This window comes from Protopterus annectens, chromosome 5.part0 (genome assembly GCF_019279795.1).
Source record: "Protopterus annectens isolate FY-2018-M chromosome 5.part0, PAN1.0, whole genome shotgun sequence".
NCBI classification, from domain to species: Eukaryota; Metazoa; Chordata; order Ceratodontiformes; family Protopteridae; genus Protopterus; species Protopterus annectens.
The window spans coordinates 981,175,175-981,197,462 of NC_056735.1; the positions used below are offsets into that span (position 1 = coordinate 981,175,175).

Consider the following 22,288-nt stretch of genomic DNA (forward strand, 5'->3'; position numbering starts at 1 on the left):
GGGATGCCACTTGTAACTGGTTTGGAGTCTGACATGGCTCCAGCAATTCTAACCATATGGGTTCTGTCCTTGAGCCGGTTTGCAACCCATCTAGTGACATAAGGGTTTATATTTAAGCTGGTGAGCTTATCTATAATGCCCGAGTGGGGTATTGTATCGAAGGCTTTTGCAAGGTCCAGGTAGGCTGTGTGGACCACCTTCCTCTCGTCAATGGCCTTGGTGACTGTTTCAAAGAAATCAACCAGGTTTAAGAGTTGGTAGGAGCAGTCTACTTTGAGCTTGATTACATAGGTGAGACAGTGGTCACTTAGGTCATCAGGCAATGTGCCTGATTTATAGGATTGAAGATGGGTATTGATGAGTATCCAGTCTAGGGTACTTTCCTTGTTATTGGGTTTTCCTGTCCTGGTGGGGGAGGTTATGGTTTGAGTAAATCCATAGAGGTTTATGTCCATTATTTTATATTTACTATACAATGGCTAGATGACAGCATATATTAAATATTTGTTATATGTGCTCTCAATAAGCAAACTATTATTCTGATCAACATATCTTATTAGATGGATAGCATGTGTATTTGGCCTTTCCTAGTATCCAAGTCATTTACCTCACTTACGGCCTTGTAGATTATTCATTTCTGGTGGCTTTGGTGCTAGGTCTCAAAATGTTATGTAACCTCATATTATGTAATACTACAGCAGTTTTGGTTTGTTTTCAGGCTGTGATCAAATACAGCATGCAGTTTGAAATACTTTGTGAGTTCCTGCATAACCTTTTAAATGTAAATTTGGTTATCAGCTCCTAATTCCTCTATTGTACTTAACTTTAATCCTTTTGGCACCTCTGTCACTCCACCCCTTTCTTTTTAAAGCACATTTTCTGATGTAAGACATGCATAGTAATTACCTTCTAGAAACTAGCCTTGTTTGATTATCACTTAGAGTAAATAAATAATGGCCCAGGAAGCTACAGCATTTAACACTGTCTTTATTCCACCCAAAAGGAGAGTTGTTTTGTGTATTTTTCCTTGTTCTGCATAACTTTCTTATTTATTTAACAAGACAAGGCCTTTTAGACAAACAGACAATGTTAGTTCAAAGACAAAGAGATTCAAACAGACAGCTGTATATATTACAGAGAAAAACAATTTTATCAAAAACTGGCACTAAAGTTATTACACTTGACATCCCCCTTTTTACCCTGTGAGATCTACTTGCTTATTTCACAGTACATTCTTATATTGAAAGCATTATACTTGTGAATACTTTTGCCTCATTGTCATATGTTAAGCAGTAACATTTATTTATTATTTATTTGACACTTAACTGGGTTGGTCCAACTGAGCTAGAGGCCCATTTTCAGTGGAGACTCGAGGAGAAAAGCTCCAGAGATTTTACAGACACAAAGAACACATTTTAACATAGTTAACAATTAATCAAAACATAGTTCAAATATGAGTAGTAATACAATTACAGGTAATTGAGATGTACAGAAAAAAATGTGAACAAGATAAAAATACAAAGCATAGAAAGGTAATGATTCTAATATAGAACATGCCAGGGTGTGGGTAATTTATTTTTTTACCCAAGGAGAGAAGGATTGTTTGGTCATGATACCATGACTAGAGCCCTACCATGGGTAAACAAACTATTGTATCTGTTAACTACTATCCTGCTAGTTAATATTGCTCTTGATAGAATAGACTATTTGTAGCCCAGCCATCAATCCTACCAGTTTACCAAGACATGAATTAATACCAGACCCCAACTTACTTATATTCTTTTATTGGTCTGAAAAGGGAGATGTAGAGGGGGGTACCTACATTCTTGGATCTAAAAGGTATGCCCCCGGTGATTAGTCTGGCTATATAAAATGTTTTCCTAACAACAGTGGTCACATAGTGATCGAAGGGTAGTTCACTGGCAGTAAAAGTGCAAAAATCCATAATGACCAAGTTGATTTTTAGAGGGCTGTCACCTCTGTGGTAAGATCATCTCAGTCTGAAGAGGAGTACGCTTTAAAACATTTGGTGGGAGCAGCTTTTTTGCCAAGCATTACTGTGCTATACTTTTTTGCATTTAAAATCAGACCAATTTCAGTACGCCAGGTATGTGTATTTTACAACCCTTGCTGAAGCTGTTTATTATCATTGGATGACTAATAATAGTATCCAGCAAGCTTAGTCAGCCACGCTTTTCCAGGACTTAGCATGGATCTGTATGGCACCCCATTCTTTACAATTCGATAGTCAAAGAGTTTACCAGCTACTTTCATAAAATGGGATCTGTTGGATGGCCAATTTGCAATTCAGCAGACAGTGCAGGGGTTTACATTAAGTATGTGTAATTTTTTTCAATAAATCCAGCATGGGAAATAGTATCAAAAGCCTTGGAGAGGTCAAGATAAGCAATGTACATTGAGTGATCACTCTAAGTACTGTGCAAGACCCGTCCTTCACAAACCCAAACTAAATCAGGTCTAGTTTAGTTAAGTTCCTTGTGTCTGCATTAATGAGTTCTGCTATGGTATGTTCTATGACTTTGTATATAAGGCTGGTGAGGCTAATGGGCCTGTAATTACTCGGGTCTACAGAGGGATCAAACATGATTCCTGAATAAAAGTGAGTGAAAAAAAACAAGCATCAATAATAAGTAAGTATCAGAATTATCAACAAAAACAACAGCAATACGTCTAGTCAAAATAATGCCAACCAAAGTAAAGCAATGCCTTTAAAATAAAATATAGCTGTAGATCCTGAACTGGACAAAAAATGCCATTCAAACACAGTAAAAACAAAACAATTTAAGCCAAGTAATGAAAATCTTAAATAACACTCTGCAAATGTCAGTGAATATGTTTTTGTTTTAAAGCTAAGGATTTACTTTTGAAATGTTGGACTTTGGACTACTTTTAACTCTTACTGAACGCCTGAAGTTGAAGTGATTGCTGTGATTTTGGAGCAAACAAAGTACACGCCGCCAGTTACTCTCATGCTGGTATTGGGTCTATTTTATTTAAACGAAAATGCGTTACATCGAACACCACTCCATTGACACATATACACCGAACTGCGAAATAATCAAACGCACAAAACTGCGAAACTCAAAATACCGAATTGTCATACTTGGCCAACCCCACTGCCCGAAACATACTACCCACCCAAACAAAATAAATAAACCACAAACATACACCAACCAAAACCCTACTTCTAACCCTACCCCAAATCCCACATACACCACTATCTATGCACTATCCTTAACCCCTCCCTAACCCTAAGGTCTGTAACTACCTCACACTTACCCTACGGAGCTATACCCAAACAAAATAAATAAACCACACACATACACTAACCAAACCCCTACCTCAAACCCTACACTAAACATTAAATACATTACCCATCTTACATTACCTATATATGCACTAACCTTAACCAGCACCGTAATCCTAACCCTAATGTCCGTAACTATCGCACACTTACCTTACGGATCTGTAGCTCAGACGGGCCAACCAAAACACTTCCACATTTCGAATTTTGTGGTAATTTCGCGGTTTTGTGCATTCAATTATATCGCAGTTTGGTGTATATGTGTCAATGGAGTGGTGTTCGATGTAACGCGTTTTTGTTTAAATAAAGTAGACCCCTGGTATCAGCTATTCTCCTTGCATCTCTAATTTTTTTTTTTTTTTTTTTTTTTTTTTGGAATTGTTTGAATTGTGACTTGGATTTTAGATGTACACAGTGTCATTGATTTGAGGTGTATGTACCAGAACTATTGGAGATCTTTTATTCTACAAATCTGATCTACAAGTACCTTTAGCTAGGAAGGCAGTAGCTATGTCATTCTCTGAAATGTAGACCTGGGTATGGAAGGAGTTTACTGCGGTCATACAGAATTCATCTGGATGACTTAAAAACATTGTGTCAAACAATTATATGCAATATTCTCAGGAGGAGTGGTAAGAAATTGCTGGGAATGTTCTCAACAAGAGTGGCAAGCAGAAGAAACACTGGGAGAATATGGTGGATGAGGCATTGCTAAAAGTTGCTGCTGGTATTAGATCCATTTATGTAAACGAGGTCACTACAGTGATTAAATAGCTCCCCTGGGCAAAGGTGCTGGAGAGGATGGCATCTGACCCAAATTGTTGAAGACACTGCATATTTCTGAGAAATCTTGGTTAAAGGATACCTGCACCCAAAGTTTTTGTAAGTGGTGATTTCTTACACAATATTTTAAGCTACAGATGCATGTTCTGGTTGAAAGAGTAGTTTATATAGTACCTTTATTTAGACACAGAATTGTAGTTCCAGCTCATTTTATTATAATTTTTAAGACAATTGTTTAAACAGTTCAGTAAAGATAGTAACGTGTATACCATATATTAATTAAACATTTCAGCAAAGTTAGTAACGTATAACAAAAATATGTTTCAGCATAGTAATTATATAATACAGTGACATGTAGAATCTAAATTGAGATTAAAATATATTATTAAGCAATAACTAATCATTTATTGTCAAACAATTTAAAATACCTAAATCCACTTTTAACTGTGAACTAAAATAAATACAATATGAACAAAGCATGTCACATGTTTGAATATATACGTGTGTTTTGTGTGTGTGTGTGTGTGTGTGTGTGTGTGTGTGTGTGTGTGTGTGTGTGTGTGTGTGTGTGTGTGAGAGTGTGTGTGTGTGTGTGCGCACACACACGCACACACACACACACACACACACACACACACACACACACACACACACACACCTTACCTCTTACCTCTTTTAACAGTGTTGCTCAAGTTATTGGAAAAAAAGGAACCAGATTCATCATACATTGTTATCTTTATATTTCTCCAATAATGGAGACAAATTCATTCAAACTGCATAATTGCAGTTGCCTGTTTAACGCTTATGTTCAAAGGTTCATAGACTGGTACTAGGCTAGCGGCCCTAGGGACTATACAAGCCTAGCCATAACAATTCCCTGTCTGTTTCTTCCCCACATTATTTACTTCCCTGGACCCCTGTCTAGCAGGGCGATTGACGTGATCCCTGGGGTGAATTTCCTTTCTCCCATCCAATCGTCAAGGTTCCTTTTGAAGAGGGCCAAGGAGGCGCTCTGCTTGACATGTATGGGCAGTCTATTCCAGGGTCTGGGGAGTCTCTGGGTCAGGAACCTATCCATCCAGCATGTTTTGTTTATTGTGATGACTATGTTTAGATCCCTGGAGCGTGTGGCTCTGAGGGATTGGAATTTCTTTAAGTGTAGCATGTCCAACAGCTCTAGGTTTGATATAGCCTTGTATGTTAAGCAGAGATCGCCTCTGAGTAGACGATATGTGACAGAGTATAGCTGGAGTTTTTAAGGTGGTCAGCATAGGGCACCTGCTTTAGGCCTGTGATTCTTTTAGTGAGGTACTTCTGCGGCCTTTCCAGTTGTTGCAGATGTCTTGAGAGGTACATACCAAATGGAGCATTGTATTCTATAATGGGTCTAATGAGGGATGAGTACAGTGGGACAATGACTTCCTTTTTTCTGGATGAAAAGCCCTTAGTGATGAGGTGTGCCACATAAAAGGATTTCCTGACTGTTGTGGCAATGTGGTTATTGAAGGTGAGACCACTGTCCACCTGTGTCCCTAAGTCTCTTATCACAGTTTCGGTGTTTAGTGTACTGCCACCTATATGGTAATTCATGGGTACATGTTTTTTCCCAAAGGGGATAACTATACATTTCTTGGCATTGAGCTTGAGCCCATGGCTCTGGCACCAAGCATCTGTTTCTGTAAGGCCCTTTTGTAGAGTGTCCACATCATTTGGGGATTCAGTAATGGCTCCCTGTTTGCAGTCATCTGTGAACTTTGTTAGCCAGAGTCCCTTAGTGTTGGCCTGTACTTCAGAGAAGTAGATGTCAAACAAGAGCAGTTCCAGGACTGAACCCTGAGGTACTCCACTTGTCACTTGTCTGGAGCTGGATTTGGAGTCAGCTACTTTTACAGTGTGGGTTCTGTCAGTAAGCCAGTTGGCAACCTATCGAGTGATGTAGGGATTAATGCCCAGCTTAGTAAGTTTATCTATGATTCCAGAGTGGGGGATAGTGTCAAAGGCCTTGGTGAGGTCCAGATAGGCTGTGTGGACTGCCTTACCCTCATCCACGGCTCTGGAGACTGATTCGAGGAAGTCAATCAGGTTCAGGAGACAAGATTGGCCATTCACAAACCCAAACTGGGTGGGGTCCAGTGTTTGAAGGTTGCCAATATCTTTGTTTATAAGTTCTATGATAATACGTTCCATGGCCTTGCAGATCAGGGTCGTCAGACTGATGGGGCGGTAGTTCCTGGAATCCAAGGTGGATCCCCCCTTGTGGAGTGGGATAACTCTAGCTGTGCGCCACTCAGTGGGCACGAAGCCTGAGGTGATGGTATGATTAAAAATGACACAGGTGAGGTGCCACTTCATTTTGTAGTTCATGTAGTACACCACCCAGGATGTCATCTGGTTACCATGGATGCTGTACTCTTAGCTTTGGAGAGTGCATTTTTTACCTGTGTGGCCATTATTACCGAAATTTGGCAATCTTCTGGTATTGAGATGGGCCATTTAGGCGGTGAGGGGGGGGTGAAGTTGGCACTGAATCGATCTGCCAGGATATTGGCAATATCCTTGGCATCAGTATATTTAATGCCATTCTGTTGTAGCTCAGAGCATATCTGAACATTGCCATGTTAGCAATGTTTTAATTTTTTAAACAATTGTGGTTATACCCAAGAACTCAGAAAAGGGATATAACAGTTTTTCCTGGTGGTACTATAAGTACTGATATGCTATTAGCTCAAAGCTGAACTTGCTCATTGTTACTTGCTTTAAACGGCAAGTGCACTAACTCCCATTAGCCCCCATCATTGTGAATTACATCACCTTCCCAACACTGACCCCATTAAAATTAGAAACCCCCCCAGAACCCTTACTCTTAACCCTAAAAGTCCTACCAGAAACTGCAAGCTTTCTTCTTTTTCAGAATTCATATGTTAGTAGGAAGAAGTTTGAGGTAAATGAGCGCCCTGGGTGGCTGTGCTATGGTGAAAAGTTCATTTGTGGCCAGTAGAGTAAAAGAAACTCCCATTATTATCATCATCGTCGTCATCATCATCATCATCATCATCATTATTTTGTATTTAAAAGCCTGTAACTGTGAGCAATCATGTGCGTGCATGTGATGCAAATATATGTATTGGCACGTTTGCATGAAAGCATGTCAACTCTTCATTCCAGTCTACTGAGTAGATAACCAAGGCCACCAGCTACAAAAGTTCTAATACATTTTTAATTATTTCTATAATTAAAACAGGTTAGAACAGGTATTTGAGAATTCTGGTCATAAGTTTTTACTAAGAGAATTAATCATATATATAATTTTGCCATTATTTACTAATAATGTTTGAGCTGTCTTGTAAGACAAAATATTTGAAGTGAGTAGAGCTTTCTTTCTTTCCTTTTTTTCAGCATTTATGCTATTTTTAATTGCATTTTTTATCATTTTTTTATCCTTTGTTAACTGAGTTATTCCCACTATGGTAGTGGCCTCTTCACAGGGGGAACACCCAAAGTGGTATTTATACTCGTACTACTAGTGAAAAACTGAACAGGGCATCAGTGCACTTTTTCTACTCTTTTTGATAGACTGATCTTGGGATCTTTTATACCTATATGAGCTTCCATCAGCTGAAGAAATGGTTTAACATCTCAACAAAAGGATGACAGACGCGTCATAAGTCCAACTTCCTGACATGGGAATAGAACCCACATCCTTCAGCATAAAAGGCAAGTGTGCTACTGTTGCACACTGACACTGTCACACTAACATTGTTATGCTTTAAAACTTAGTCAAGAATATTTACCTAAAACCATAACAAGACAGTAGTGTTTTTAGTTGATTAATAATATACTGTTAAGTTATTTGAGCATTCAGCTGTATGATCACTTGGGATTTGCAAACCTGTGGCTTTTAACCTTTATAAGCTATCACCAGTTAAGATAGTACTAGTTTCTTACAGTAGTCTTTACTTTTAATTCTCAGTAAGGACCTGACCGCATACTTGTTCTTCTTATTTTATAGAGTGGTGTGAGACACTGAAATTTTTAATAAATTGTAAAAGTCCATTCTCTGCCTGGAATGGCTTTATATAGCTGCCCCACCCACGTGGAGGATGTCTTGGTGTTCTTAAGATATCAGTTGTCCGTATTTAGTCAGGAACGTTCGAGTGCCCCCCTCATGGAGTTAATCTAAGTATACTAATGGTATTATTTCCCCTCCAGCTATTTACTATATGTGATTTAATGAACCAAGTGTTTCTTTCACTATTTTTAGCTTCTTGGCTTTCAAACTACGCCATACACTTGGCTCCTTTGCTTTAATGGTATTATTTCCCATCCAGCTATTTACTATATGTGATTTAATGAACCAAGTGTTTCTTTCTTTATTTTTAGCTTCTCGGCTTTCAAACTATGCCATACACTTGGCTCTTTTGCTTTAATGGTACTAGTCTAAAGCATGTAAGGCTGGTCTTTATTGCCCTAGTAAACAGATATATAAATTGGCTTAAGATTGGGTTAATTATATAGTACACTCCAATAACTGCAGTCTTTGTATGTACTATACCTTTTTTGCATTTAATGTATGTACTATAACTTAAAGTCAACATATGGGTAGCTGTCCTAACAGTGCCTTTGCTACTTTACAACTCTTACAGTACTATTGCCTTATAATTGAGTTCTACAACCTCTCTCTGAAATAAGTGAATGCATAGAAGCTATTTTTATTAATTATATCTTTTTGTAAGCTAATTATTTGTTTATTGCCGTTACTGAGTAACATGTGCTAACCTTTTTTCTCCTCTACATTTATCTTCTCTTTCTATCCAAAGTACCCCGTGTTCCTCTGTGCTGTTCCTGAGTTAGTCTCTAACTGCCTGCCTACCTGGTAACTAAGGGCCCTATCCAATTCTGCGGCCTCATCTAAATTGCCTTTTTTTTGCCCTGCACCCTCTCTCAAGGAAGCAAGGAAGTATGTGGTTGACTAAGTCCTGTTTTTACAACTGACTACTGTCTACTAATTGCTTCAGGGGTCATAAAGTAAGCTACAAGCCTGAACAGCCAGCAGCCTCTACTACCCCCTCCTATCCACCCTGAATCTAACTAACCTCCTCTACTTCATGTACACCCCCCTCTGACCTGCTATTCACTCCATCCCTGGTTCTCAACCAGCCAGCTCCCTACATAACTACATGCTATACTGGATATGCCCACTAAGTGGCACCCTCTTTCCCTATAATTATCTGAAGCTTTAATCATTCTGTAGTTTTCCTCTGCTTCACACAAAATACCCCTTAGGTCGTAGACCTGCTACTATTTTTTCCCTTACCCCTTACTTCAACTGCATACTCTTACCTGTTCTTTCTCTAATCTCACAGACTACTGATATACCTCTGATCTTTCCCATGCCTGACTCATCTACTTACCTTCAGTTATCAGCATTGCTGATAGTTTATTATCCTTCACTTGTCTCTTCCCGCTCCATTCGCCCTGCGGGCTCACTCCGGTCTCATCCCTACCCCCAATTCCCACCCACCCCCAAGGGTCCTACTCTTATACCAGCTAACTACACCCTCTCCCACTCATACTAATTATAGCCCCTCCCATTGCTAATTACCACCGTTCTTCCTTACTTTCAATTACCTCTACCTATTGCTCCTACCACACCCTACACCTATTTTCCTTCCACACTTAGCATACCTCCAAGCCAATAACTACAACCTAACAACTTACCCTCCCAGATGCATTTAGCACCCTACTCAACCCTCTTACAGAGGCTACTTATACTCATACTTCTACCACCCCTACCTTTAGCTTACCTGCTAACCTCCTATGAACACCCAATATATTCACAAACTCTCCACCCCAACACACTATCTACTTCTCCAATTCTACCTACTCTCAATAACCATATTAACATAACATCCATTCCTAGCTATCTACCAGCAAAATTCCATAGGATTACCCACATTAGATATGACTCTCCCAAGCCAAGAAAATCTCTCACTCTATATATGAAATTCCCAGATCTTAAAATTCAATCTCTACAACTCTTATTGAAAGATGGAGACATTCATCCTAACCCAGGCCCTATTACTACTACTACTACTCAACTCCATAACCTCAACCTCCATCCTATCCACTCCTTTACTAAACCACTTAACTCACTGCTACCAGCTCACCTCAACATATGTAGCCTTAAAAACAAAGTTACACAACCCCACGCTCTTCTAGATGTCTACTCCTTCGACATTCTTTGTTTAACAGAAACTTGGTTAAAACCTTCAACTAAAGACAATGAAATCATTTTGTGACTTGACTGTACCACCAAAAAGGGTGGTGGTGTAGCAATCCTTTTTAAATCCAACCTACAGATTACTACCTACAACTTGTTACCACCTCAAGTTTCCAACACTGAAATTCTTATTACCAAGCTCCAACTTAACAAATTCAAATCCATTTTTATTATCTGTACCTATCTCCCTCCTAGTAATAATATTGAAACAATAGAAAATATCCTCTGTTGCCTATCTTATAATTTACCTCAAGAAACCATCATCCTAGGTGATTTTAACATTGATTGGAAATGTTTTAGCAGTCTAAACCCTACAAGCCATATAAACCTTTTTGGTTTTTCACAAACCATTACCACCACTACCAGGATACACAAGCCTAATAATAAAGAAAGTATCTTAGACTGGATACTCACAAATAGTCATCTCCAGACATTTGAATCTGGTACCCTCGCAGATGATGTAAGTGACCACTCACTAACCTACATCATCAGGCATAAAACCAACCTATCCAACCCAACCATATCTAGAACAATTAGAACCAAGAAAAACTTTAACCCTTATCTCTTCCAAAGTGAACTAAGAACATGCAACTGGTCTCCCTTAAAATACCTCTCACTGGAGGAAGCTGTCAATTGCTTTAACTCTAACTTTTTATCCATTCTAGACCAACATGCCCCAACTCCCTCTATAAGAATGAGAACAAAATCTGCTCCATGGCTTTCAAAAGAAACCAGGCAAAAAAATCAAGCTCAGAAATAAATACTGGAACAAATCAAGATCAACTAAAAACCCAGTAGATCAACAAAACTTCGGGCAATTAAGAAATGAAACTAAAAAAGCAGTGCAGACTGACAAAAGAAACTACTACTTACAATTCCAACAGACCCACCATAATCAACCACAAATTTTCTGGACAAGTATTAATCAATTATTACACCCAGGTCAATCCATCACACCACACCCACAAGACACAGACCAAAAGAATCCAAAACAGACTGCTAATACCTTTAATACCTATTTCACTGAGGCCATACAAAATCTTACTAATCAGCTATCTACTCAGGACTTACCTATATCCAACCATATCACTAACACACCCCCTCCTTTCCTCATCCAAAAGCTCAAACCATGCACTCCTTCAGCTGACAAGATTCCCACTGAATACTTACAAAAGGCAGCCAAATCTATAGCATACCCCATTTCCATTCTTATTAATAGAAATATCACTGAAGGACACATCCCAAGCATATGGAAGGTCTCCCGTATTATTCCCCTTCATAAGGGAGGTAACTCCACTGAACTCTCCAACTACCGTCCCATTGCCCTTTTGTCTCCCCTAGCTAAAATCATGGAAAAATGCATCCATAAACAATTGCTAGACCACCTAATCCAATATAACTTACTTTCCAACTCACAACATGGTTTCAGACCCTCACACAGCACTACTACTGCCCTTCTTTCCTTCACACACTGTATCAACAAAAAACATAACCTTAATAGGCTTTCCTCTGCACTGTTTATAGATCTATCTAAGGCATTCGATATGGTAAATCACCAAATACTTATTGTTTGTGTCTTTCGGCTTTTCCCGGTTAGGGGTCGCCACAGCGGAACTCCGGTCCGCTAATGATTGGCAGTTGATTTTTATGTACCGGCTTGCCAGGCCTGACGCACAACCTTCAATGAAGGTACACCCATTCACGCATGTCTCCACGCAAAAGACACTCTAGCTGAGAATCGAACTGGACAGCGCCTTACTGTGAGGCGACAACGCTACCGCAGCACCACCACCGTGGGTCAAATCACCAAATACTTATAAATATCCTCAAATCTCTGTCACTAGATGCATCTGCTATAAAATGGTCCCAATCCTATCTACAAAACAGACAACAGGCCATGCTTTGGCATAATATTCTATCTACCCATCTACCCATTAACATAGGGGTCCCCCAAGGGTCCATATTAGGACCACTTCTATTTTCTATATTTATCAACGACCTTCACCTAGCAATTCCCCAAGCTACATGCATACAATATGCAGATGATTCATCACTTATATGCTCAGCCACATCCATACCTGAGCTTTACTCCCTCACCCAAAAGGTCTTTAACACAGTCGAACTATGGTTTACTCAACGCTGTCTCCTACTTAACCCCAAAAAAACTAAACTCCTTCTTTTCACTCCTACTAGTAAGTCCCCCCCCCATTAAACCTCACAGTAACATCCAGTAACAATACTCTTATATCCCCAGACTCGACTACCAAACTACTTGGTATCACCATAGATAACAACCTTAACTTTGATACCTATATTAATAATACCTTAAAATCTGTTAACAGAAAACGGGGCTCTCTCTACAGAATCAAACACTTTCTCTCTCCTGCAGCAAGAACAAATATTGCTCATACTCACCTAATTTCTACTCTCCTCTATGCCTCACCCATATACACTAACCTCTCTGAAATCAACCTTAATAAAATGGAAAGTGCCTACAATAGCATAGCCAGATTTGCCACTGGAAACCCTTTGAGAACCCACCACTGTATTAACCTTAAACAACTAAGATGGCTTGAATTACAAAATCAGCTTAAATTCCACCAACTTACCATTGTCCACAAAACCCTTTACCATCCTACAGATACTCCTATACTATCTACCCTCATTCTCCCCTACAACAATCTTAAGACCTTACGTTCGTCACAAAGACTGCTGGTAAATATTTGTAAATCTAACAACAGGGCTGGAGACTCTCTTTTCTGTAATACTGCTGGAAAATCCTGGAACCTTCTTCCTACTGAACTTTCTTCTGTTCCCTCAATATCACTCTTCAAAAACAAACTGAAACTTTTTCTCAGAACACAGTGGTTATGCCCTTGTACTAAACCTGACTGATATATTACCTTTCTTCCTTGGATCTACCTACGCTTCTCTTTTCTATATTCTTGTTCCTTTTCTTACTAACAACAAACTTATTCCTTTCTAGATCTTTTCTTATTATCTCCTCAAAACTTCTTTAATTAAACCTGCTTTTAACACATATTCTGAATATTGCAGCTCACACTTTTGTTGTCCTTCTTTATGCCAACCTGCTTACTAATAACTTATCTAACTCAGCTGCTATCCTTTAAATGCTATATTGCAACTACATCTGTATTATGTTGCATTTTTAACTTAGCACTACACTAAGAACAAACGACCACTGCGATTATTCCTTGTCTTTTTTCTAGCAATGTTTAACATGACTTTAATCTTGTATATGTTATTATATTCGTGCTTCCTCAGAGCTTATCTCCCTGGAACTCTGAGATTATTCCTAGTCTTTCTTTCTAGCATTGTTTATAATGGAATTAATCTTTGTATATGTGATTATATTTTTGTGCTTCCTCGGAGCTTTTCTCTCCGGGCCTCTACTGAAAATGGACATGTATCCAGTTAGACTAGCCCGGTCAACAAATGTAAAATAAAATAAAATAAATAAATAAATAAATAATAATAAAAGTATCCATTTTCTGTTTGTAACCGTGTCTGATGAGGTATAATACTGGTGAGACTTTTGATACAATTATTTTATATTACTTTTTATTATAAATTATATTGAGACAATGATAGTTTATTAATAAAGTTAGCTATTTTATGATTTTAACTCTGTCTGATGGGTTACAATACTGGTATAACAACTGGTATATGACTAATCTAGCTATGTTAATGTACATCTCTTATTGTATAGACTACATTGAGACATTGAAATGTAAAGTTATCAACTTTATTTTAGTTTTTGAACTGGTAATACAAAATTATCATTGTAGTGTTCTGTTTTTTTTTTTTTTTTTTGAATAAGTCAATCCTCTAGGTGATACTGGGCAAACATATTTTATTTTTGATAGCTATACTGACTGCTTTAGCAGGACGGTTTCTTGAATTAACCATGTTAAAGTATATATTTTTTGTGCTAAATGAACAAACAGCCTTTTGGAAAATTGTCACAACTAAGTTAGACAATACCAAGAAAGCTTGCAACTGACAATACAGAACACACTCATCACAATTAATGAATACATAAGCAACTGGATGAGTGAAAACAGTAGTACACATATAGTTTCTATGGTTCATGAGGAGCTTTTAGAGCTTAGGAATGACAAAATGTAAACAGCAGAAAAACAAATTATGTACATCAGTAGAAACATCTGAAAATCTTGACACTTGAAAATGATGACTTAGAGATGAGGGAACCATGGAAAAATAAAGAACAGATTTGTCAAGGAACAGTAAGATCAGGCAGAAAGTATTATACATACCACTGAAATCAAAAGCCAGCATCATAACCCAAAAGTAGAGTGTACTATTGTCTAACACGAAGAAAAAGAAAATGATTCAAGGAATGAAAGTAGGAAAAGAAAGTTGAGAGACTTTGAGGTAGCAGTAACTGATAAAAACTGTAATGTACCTAGTACTGAAAATGGAATATTACAAAGTCAAATAAAAGTAAATGCCACAGATACTAAAAACGGGTCTACTTCACAAACAAATCTCAGTAGACCAACTTTCATAAAACCGAGACCACAACACCGATATCCCACATATCCAAAACCTGAAGTACCTGACATACATAACACCGAAACAACAACATCCTGACTTACCCCAATTCAACAAAATAATGACAATAAAGACAAACACCATAGGAAGAGTGTACTAAAACTCTCCAATGCAAACTACGTACTTGACCTCACCCACACCCTGCCCACCAACCAATAAACCCAAAGAAATTTCCATTGAATATTCATGATGGTGTATATAGCATCACCATGAATATTCATAATAAATACTTAAAGAAAAAATAACTATTTATTTCAACTTTAACATTTCTGCAGAGGGGCTGCACCCCCCAAACCCCCTGCAAATTAAATATACTAACTCTGAGATTGCACTACAATGTGGAAATGAGTGGATTTCCTGTTCTGCTCAGCTTAGACTGTCAGCATTTCAAACATTCAGTCTTCTGAACATCGGTATTATGAAGTTTTGCTCATGTGAAACAGAGTTTCTGGTCTCAGTTTTATGAAAGTCGGCTGTGCGGAGAATCTGCATGTCCTCCCTGTGGTCGTGTGGGTTTCCTCCGGGTGCTCCGGTTTCCTCCCACATCCCAAAGAAATGCAGTAGGTGGATTGGACACTCTAAATTGGCCCTAGGTGTGAGTGCGTGTGTGTGTGCCTTCTGTGGAAGGTTGGGCGCCGGGCTGGCAACTCGACACTGTAAAACTCCACTGCCAATCATGAGCAGACAGGTGATCTGCTGTGGCGACCCCTAACCGGGAGAAGCCGAAAGAAGAAGAAGAAGAAGGTCTACTGAGATTTCAGATGTTCATCGTGCATACAGCTGCAGTAATCACAGATGGGTTCTCTGCCATCAGGCGGTGTTAGATTTTATTAATATTAATCTGAAATTAATTATGTTGTAAATATGCTGAAAGAAAAGGCTTGCTTAAATGCAGAAACAAAGTTTAAGTAAAATGTGATCAGCAGTCATACTAAATGACCATGGCTTGGAAAAGGAATCTGCTGAATGGACATTCTTCCCTTACAGACTCAAAACAGGATGTATGCAAGAGCAAAAATACAAAATCTGCTTTTAAAGAATGGACATTATTCCCTTGCAGACTCAAAACAGGATGTATGCAAGAGCAAAAATACAAAATCTGCTTTTAAAGAATGGACATTTTTCCCTTACAGACTCAAAACAGGATGTATGCAAGAACAAAAATGCAAAATCTGCTTTTAAAGAACAATGACATGTTATTCTGCATGGAAAAACAGGATAACAGATGTTTTTTATACAAAGATCCAAATAAAATACAGGATGTTCACACTGTCAGAAAAGCTGATCTCTGACAATGTGTTTTCTCAAAAATATGTTTTTCTTCATAAAAAAAACAGGATATGCTTATCAGCATTGACATAAGAACACGTGTTTTATACAAAGATCCAAATAGAATACAGGACAATGTGTTTCCTCAAAAATATGTTTTTCTACATGGACATTAGGACACTGTTACAGGATATTCACACTGTCAGAAAAGCTGGTCTCTTACAAGACATTGTTAAACAAGGAAGCTTAGTATTGTTTCTACAGGACTAAAACTGTATATAAAGAGCTGTATAAATCCAGCTAGGTGAGAGAGGTTTGGTAGGGACACAAGTCCCAAGGTAAATGTTATATCTCTCACATCATCTGTACTATATGAGAAGTAAAGTTGGAACAGTACTTTTAAGCTGCAACGTTTGTCCAGTTTTATTTATTATAAAAGTTATTGGTTACTGCTCTTAAAGACAAGTGCTGCAAAGTATATTCTCTCATCAGTGTATATTCTGCAAGTTTCTGTATGCAACAGACTGTGAATGCAAATATAATCAGACTTTGATTCCAGCCAGCAAGACTGAGTGTCATAGAACACTGCAAATCCATCACAGCAAGCAGCACCAAGCAAGTAAGCAGAGAAAGCTCAATATATTTTTTCAATGGCGAGGCAGCTGAGTGACTAGCACCATATAATTTTTTCAATGGCAAGCTAGTCTGCATTTGAACCTACAATCTGCATTCAACCACAGGAGTGATGGTAAGCCCTGCAGAGGGTCACTTCAGTTAAATTGCAGTAACTAACATTTGTACGTATGTGTCAATTCTGAACAGAAGTATTCCAGTTTATGCAGCTTTCAGTAGTAAAGTTTTTTAGACGTCTACAATCCGGAGTGAGACTAGTTCAAGAAATTTGCAGTGCCATAAATTCTTCAAGAAAATGGGGATATCCACTAGCCCATCAGTCCACTGCCTGTTGTGCTTTCCCAGCTTCTCAAGTGACTTTGAAAAATTTCCAGCCATTTGCAATAGCAGCCTGATCACCTGTTTTCTTGCTAACTGGTAAGACTTTTTTCTGTGTCACATATTTAGTGTGGATGATGTTAAAACAGTTTGTATATTCTTAAGAGAGTTTTTATATTCTTAAGACAGTTTGTATATTCCTATATAGTTTCTGTATTCCTAGACAGGTTGTATATTACTAGATAGTATGAATATTATTTATAATTCATGCAGGAGTAAACCAAACTTTAGTAAATTGCTATGTTGGTATACACAGCACATTAGTAAATGTAAAACCTTATTAGGGCAGGTTGATAGTAAGGCATTATGCAAATGTATTACAATGTTTGGCTGGTATCTCAAAGAAAACCATGTGAAATATGACAAATGTTTATTGTGTGCTTCAACAAAAACTGCATTTTGTGTATTATGCTATAAAATAATATTGCATCATATTGCTAAAAAAATAGACTGTAAAGACAGATCTGAAGAATTAACTAAGGGTAAAGTGTTTCCATTACATTCTGATGTTGAACAGTTATGTCCTGTCACCACATGTGAGTCAAATCAGTTACTGATAGAACCCCTAGTACATTTTGTTACAAAGGAATGTAGTAAACTTCTAAAAGACAGACACAATGAGTTCAGGAAGCTTAGACAAGTTATACATACATCTTTTCAAAAGTGCATAGGAGTTTCAAATTCAGCAGAACAGCTTACTAAAGAATGTCAGAAAGACCATACAACATTCCAGAAAATTCAACAGCAGTTGCAGGATAAAGGAAATAAATTAGCTGAACTGACAAAGGCTAAAAACTTCCTACATACACAGCTAATCTATGCAAAAGAAATATATTTTATAATATGTTTATGTTTTGAAAATGGTTAAACATACATGGTAGGATGGTAGGATCTGATTTCTGGACAAATCATTCTTAAATGTTTTACTTTCATTCAGTTAAAGCAAGACATCTATCAGTACTATAGTAAAGTAAAGTATATGAATGCCATTCATTAGCATAGTCAAAAGGTAAACACAACTGTTCTAGTGTATAAAATTAAATAAAAATAGATGAGTAAAAATTTAAAGTCACAAGACTGACATGCTTGTATAAAGATATACAGATACAAGACAGACATGCATGTGTGTTCTTTTCATCTAAAGTACATCTGTTACAATACACAAGAATAACAGGCAGACAACAGCAAATATAAATAATATAAATATAAATGTGTTGGTTAAACTAATATCTATTTTGTTTTTTACAATTTGTTTATAATTATATAGTAACACCAAACAGTTAAAGTTCTGAATTTTAAAAAGAAAATCACAGATGGTATTATTCAAACAGTTTTTGTAAAATGAATGGCAGGACAGTTAAATAGTTAGATAAATAAAAAAAAAATACTGAAATCCATGTAAGGTAATTGTAAAATGATGTATATTTATGTTGTATAAATGCATAGTTATGCAAATCACAATCACATTAAAGGAAAAATGCTAAAAGAATTAACTATAGTTTACAGAGTATGAAATGTGAGCTAAGACCTTCCTAGACTGAATGAATAGTTACAGGAAATGCTGGAAAGATAAGATAAACAACAAGACTAATTGCCAGGCAAGTAGCTTGAGTTTTTCTAAAGCATCATTGTTATTAAAACATAATTGTTAAAATGTTTACAGGCAACACTATTTAGTAATTGTCATAAAATGCCACAATTGTGCATAGATGTCACTTATAATCTGTTTACAAGTAAATGTTAAAAGGACAAAAAAAACCTCAGTTGTATCAAGTACAGCCAGCAAATGGGCTATAGTATATATACAGTTCAAATCAATTATGCAGGAGGGTGTAAATGCCTACTAGTGGTAGTAAACAGCAAAAGCTTTATAAAAAATTATCAAATCAGACAAAAGTTCATAATTTAATAAAATAAATGTATAACCATAGTGTTACATTCTATTTTCACAGCATAGGGCAGGTAAACAGTGCTGACGTACTACAGGGGGAGGGGTACTTTCTCAGTTTTACACTGACTGTATAAGAGGGAGGGGTACTTTCTCAGTTTTACACTGACTGTATAAGAGGGAGGGGCACTTTCTCAGTTTTACACTGACTGTATAAACAGACTGTGACAAGGGTCTGAAATAAAGCTACATAAAAATAAATAATAAGGGTCTAAAATAAAGCTACAGGAAAAAATATATATATCTCATTCATTCTTGACAATACTCTTTTAGGTAGAGGGAAAAACAGGTATTAGTGTATTAGAAATACTGGTAAACTGGATTAAACCTGACAGGATAAGATATTTTACAAGTTGTTAATAGCTATCATAATGGTTATTTTTAATTGCTGAGTATGTAGTTTAAAATAACATGACATATGCATTTGGTGCCAGTTCCACTAGAAATTTCTAAAGAGACAAACATTTTCCAAGATTTTGCTTAATTAAATTTGTAAGATTAGACTAAATGTACTTTATAGTCATTGTATGTACAAATGCAGAAGAATTCAGTACAAATTAAATAAATGTCTAGTAATAAATATGTGTGAAAAAACATGTTTTAAAAAAAGTGGGTCCAGTATACCTACTAGATTGAAATGCATAAATAGCAAACAGTCTGTGTAAATACATACTGTACAGAATACATTGTAGCAGTTCAAAGACATGACCACAATGTTATGGTTAAAATGACATTGAAATTGTGTGTTTTCAGTAGTGTATAAATGCTTGCAGTAGCACATAGTTATTGTCTCATAGTTAATTTAACAAATGACATTGAAATTGTGTGTTTTCAGTAGTGTATAAATGCTTGCAGTAGCACATAGTTATTGTCTCATAGTTAATTTAACAGCTGCAAAGAGTTAATGGAACAGTTCTAAGTCATAAATTAAATTCTGTGATTGCAAAAGAATAAATTGATCAAGTAACATTAAAGCAGACACAGCTCATAACTGATAAAATATTTTCACAGAATGGTCTGCAAAAGAAAAAATGTTAAATACATTCAGTTTTGGTAGTAATACTTTAATATCATTGTATTAACTATGTAAAATTGCATTTTGATTTGTTGTATCAAACTAAAGGTTTGTTTCTTGTGTTTTCTATATAAAATGTTTTGAGTATGTTTAAAAACAGAGGGAATTGTTAGATTTTATTAATATTAATCTGAAATTAATTATGTTGTAAATATGCTGAAAGAAAAGGCTTGCTTAAATGCAGAAACAAAGTTTAAGTAAAATGTGATCAGCAGTCATACTAAATGACCATGGCTTGGAAAAGGAATCTGCTGAATGGACATTCTTCCCTTACAGACTCAAAACAGGATGTATGCAAGAGCAAAAATACAAAATCTGCTTTTAAAGAATGGACATTATTCCCTTACAGACTCAAAACAGGATGTATGCAAGAGCAAAAATACAAAATCTGCTTTTAAAGAATGGACATTTTTCCCTTACAGACTCAAAACAGGATGTATGCAAGAACAAAAATGCAAAATCTGCTTTTAAAGAACAATGACATGTTATTCTGCATGGAAAAACAGGATAACAGATGTTTTTTATACAAAGATCCAAATAAAATACAGGATGTTCACACTGTCAGAAAAGCTGATCTCTGACAATGTGTTTTCTCAAAAATATGTTTTTCTTCATAAAAAACAGGATATGCTTATCAGCATTGACATAAGAACATGTGTTTTATACAAAGATCCAAATAGAATACAGGACAATGTGTTTCCTCAAAAATATGTTTTTCTACATGGACATTAGGACACTGTTACAGGATATTCACACTGTCAGAAAAGCTGGTCTCTTACAAGACATTGTTAAACAAGGAAGCTTAGTATTGTTTCTACAGGACTAAAACTGTATATAAAGAGCTGTATAAATCCAGCTAGGTGAGAGAGGTTTGGTAGGGACACAAGTCCCAAGGTAAATGTTATATCTCTCACATCATCTGTACTATATGAGAAGTAAAGTTGGAACAGTACTTTTAAGCTGCAACGTTTGTCCAGTTTTATTTATTATAAAAGTTATTGGTTACTGCTCTTAAAGACAAGTGCTGCAAAGTATATTCTCTCATCAGTGTTTATTCTGCAAGTTTCTGTATGCAACAGACTGTGAATGCAAATATAATCAGACTTTGATTCCAGCCAGCAAGACTGAGTGTCATAGAACACTGCAAATCCATCACAGCAAGCAGCACCAAGCAAGTAAGCAGAGAAAGCTCAATATATTTTTTCAGGCGGGTCCTCGGTCGGCCGAATTCCAAAGTCTTGGTCCGGCGTCGGTTGTCTTCGCTTTCTTCCCTGACGTCAGTGCGACAGGGGTATATAAGACACAGCCGACGCCATATTCTTCAGTCTTTTTTGCCGCGCGGTGCCCGAAGCAGAAGCAGTTCGCAAGTGCCGGTCGGCCAGCTCCTGAATTTACGAAAAATTGGAAACCAAAGTCTTCATTAAAGCTAAGTACCCCGTTGGGGAAATTTTTCTTGCCTCAGACCGATGTCAGAAAAAGTTAACAATTGTATTTCTTGTGGGAAGCAAATACCGCATAAGGATTTCCATTCCCTCTGCATACCTTGTTTAGGCCCAGACCACGACGTCTCGGGCTGTCGCTTTTGCGCTACTTTCAATAAGCGCACTATTAAGCGTCGGGCGGAGTTCGCCCAACACTTTTTCGGTAAAGCCTTTGATTATAAAATGTCGTCGGAGACTCCGACTACCGTTTTGTCCAAAAAACGCAAGGACAAAGACCGACACACGAGGTCCGTGGTCCCCACCGACACCAAGCCAAAACCGGCTACACGCCGGTTCTCAGCGAGACGCCTATGCAGTCCCTGACTACCGACGACACTTCTTTGGCGGGGTCTTCTGTAACCGAGACCGCAGGTACCTCGGCCCATACCCAGACTACAACCACCGAAGCCACAGTGAGCATTGAGCCTCCTAATGTGGACAGGTCCACTTCCACCCATGGTGTCTTTAGACCCTCATCTTCCTTTTCAATTAAGGCCTTTACTAAGTCCAAATCAGCCAG

The 22,288-nt window shown here is 37.3% G+C and overlaps 1 long non-coding RNA gene across 1 annotated transcript in view; it reads left to right on the top strand.

Moving 5' to 3' along the window:
- Nucleotides 1-22,288, top strand: part of LOC122802915 — a 363,052-nt gene that overhangs the window by 76,347 nt on the left and 264,417 nt on the right. The gene's annotated exons all lie outside the window — the stretch shown is intronic.